We start from the raw sequence: 2,525 nt of genomic DNA, 5'->3' as shown, positions 1-2,525 counted from the left end.
TATATATATATATATATATATATATATATATATATATATATACACACACACAAGAAGTGTCTCATTTTAATTGCCTATCTTAAATATCTCGAAAAAAATGTATTCAAAAAAATATATTTCAGATAAAAGATCTTCATCATTGTAGAAAATTTGTTATCTTAGAGAAACCTTGCATTTAAATTTTTTATAGCTAAAAAAATATGATATTAAAATAAAAGAAAGTTTTATAGAGAGTGAATAATACATTTATGACTTTAAATTTCAAGATAACATTAACTTTTCTTACAAAACAATATCACTTTTTGGCAGAGTTGGAAAGTAAGTGCGTTACTGATAACGCCGTTATTTTTTCGAGAATGATCATTATATTTTTGTAGTAACAATAACAATTCAGTCTTTACTTTTATCGTTACTTTAATTTTTACTGGATGGGTCGGATTCGATCATATTTCGATATTATTGGCGGTAAAAGATGTTTCACTTTCGTGTTCTTAGAAATGTACTTCTAATTAATCCTATAACGAGTTAGAAACGAGTTATTTTTAACAAAAAGTAACTAATGGTAAAGCATTATTTTTTTTCAAGGTAACGTTTCTAGTCTACTTTTTGGACACTAAATTACAATTATCTTTAAAAATCTGATATGCTGGAACTTTTTGATTTGCAGCATCATGATTTTGATTGATTTTCAGCGTACAAAAATCTGTAAAAAAACATCTAGTTCGATTCAAAATCATTTTTTACGGTAAACTAGTGTAATCTTTCACAAATAGCAAAAATCTGATAAAAATTTAATTTTAAATAAATTGCAATATTTATTATAGAAATTGTAAAAACAAATTTTCTTATTTTTTGCAAGAAATATTCTAAATATTCTGTAGCATCGTTTACAATAAAGATAGTTAGACAAGTACAAGGCCATTTAAAATTTGGAATTTAATTTGATTCTAAAAAAGAAACGCATGAATATTTTTTCAAAGTTTATAGCTTTATTGGAAAGGTAGTACATTGCCATTAAACATGAAATACAATTTCATTCAAATGACTTCCACGGCTAGCTGCACAATATCCCATTCTATCAATCCAATTTTTCAGTACATTTTCCACTGTATGAGCGCGTATTTCATCGATGGCAACTTTGATTTCATGTTTTAATTCTTGAATCGTTTCTGACTGGTTAGCGTAACTCTCATCCTTGACGGTTCCCCATAAAAAATAGTCCAGCGGAGTCAAATCGCAGCTGCGAGGCGGCCAATTAACATCAGCATTTCGACTGATTATGCAATTTTCGAAGACAGTGCGCAAAAGATTGTAGCGTTGGTTGTGTGGCAAGGTGCGCCGTCCTGTTGAAACCAAATGTCGTCTGTGTCCTCCTCTTCAAATTTGGGAAGCAAGAATTCGTTTAGCATGGTGCGGTAACGCTCGCCATTGACAGTGACGTCAGCTTCTTGCTCATTTTCGAAGAAAAATGACCCAATGTTGCCGCCGGACCAAAAACCACATCAAACAGTCACTCGTTGTGAATGCATCGGCTTCTCCATGACAACGTGCGGATTCTCTGACTCCCAAATACGACAATTCTGCTTGTTCACATAGAGCTACCGAGGTGAAAATGAGCTTCGTCAGAAAAGATGATTTTTCGGTAAAAATGCTCATCTTCAACCAAGCGTTGTTCAGCCCATTGGACGAACCGAAAACGCATCGGATGGTCATACGGCTTCAATTCTTGCACTAATTGAACTTTGTACGGCTTCATACCGAGGCCTTTATTCAAAATTCTTCTCAAAGAAGTGCATGAAATGTTCAAGTTTTGAGAACGATGGCGAGTTGATGTTGATAGTTGTTCAAGCACACTCTGAGCAACAGCAGCAATGTTTTTGGTTGACCTTACTGGACGTGAACGAGTTGCTTTATCCAATAAGGATCCAGTTTGTCGAATTCGCTTCACAAATTGATCCACAAACTGCGTTGAAGGCATTTCTTTTCTACCAAATTTTCCACGTAAATTTCTTACAGTTTGGGTTGAAGACTTACCATTTTGGAAGTAAGTTTTTAATATTTCTCAATTTTGTTCAAGCGTATAGCGACCCATTTCGTAAATGTCAAACAAAAAACTAAATTTCTGATACGTCATAAATGTTATTACGCCTTTCAAACTCAAAACTGGTAGTTGAAATTCCAAACACTAGATGGTCCACCCTGTATAATAAATTCTTAATAACAAGTTATTAAATACATATCAATATTTTTCGATTAAATTTAAATATTCTTTAAAAAATTTGAACTATATATACTAATGTATTAATATATGCTAATTATAATTTTATATTGTAGATAATACTTTTAAAAATTACTTTAGACACATTTATAATTAAAAAAAAAGATTTCTTATAACTAGCGATTAAAAGATTATATCAACTCGCACATAAACAACATCTTGATATTATAAAATTCAATTTATTTCTTAATAAAGAACAGAGATGATCTAGTATGAAAATAGATGATAAAATAATCTTGTGGAATGT

At 31.2% G+C, this 2,525-nt stretch overlaps 1 protein-coding gene across 1 annotated transcript in view; it reads left to right on the top strand.

Moving 5' to 3' along the window:
* Positions 1-2,525, top strand: part of LOC108688944 — a 39,545-nt gene that overhangs the window by 34,895 nt on the left and 2,125 nt on the right.

Source organism: Atta colombica, unplaced genomic scaffold (genome assembly GCF_001594045.1).
Source record: "Atta colombica isolate Treedump-2 unplaced genomic scaffold, Acol1.0 scaffold250, whole genome shotgun sequence".
In the NCBI taxonomy this organism is placed as follows: Eukaryota; Metazoa; Arthropoda; class Insecta; order Hymenoptera; family Formicidae; genus Atta; species Atta colombica.
The sequence above is the reverse complement of the archived record's forward strand: the minus strand, read 5'-3'. Positions and strand labels throughout refer to the sequence as shown.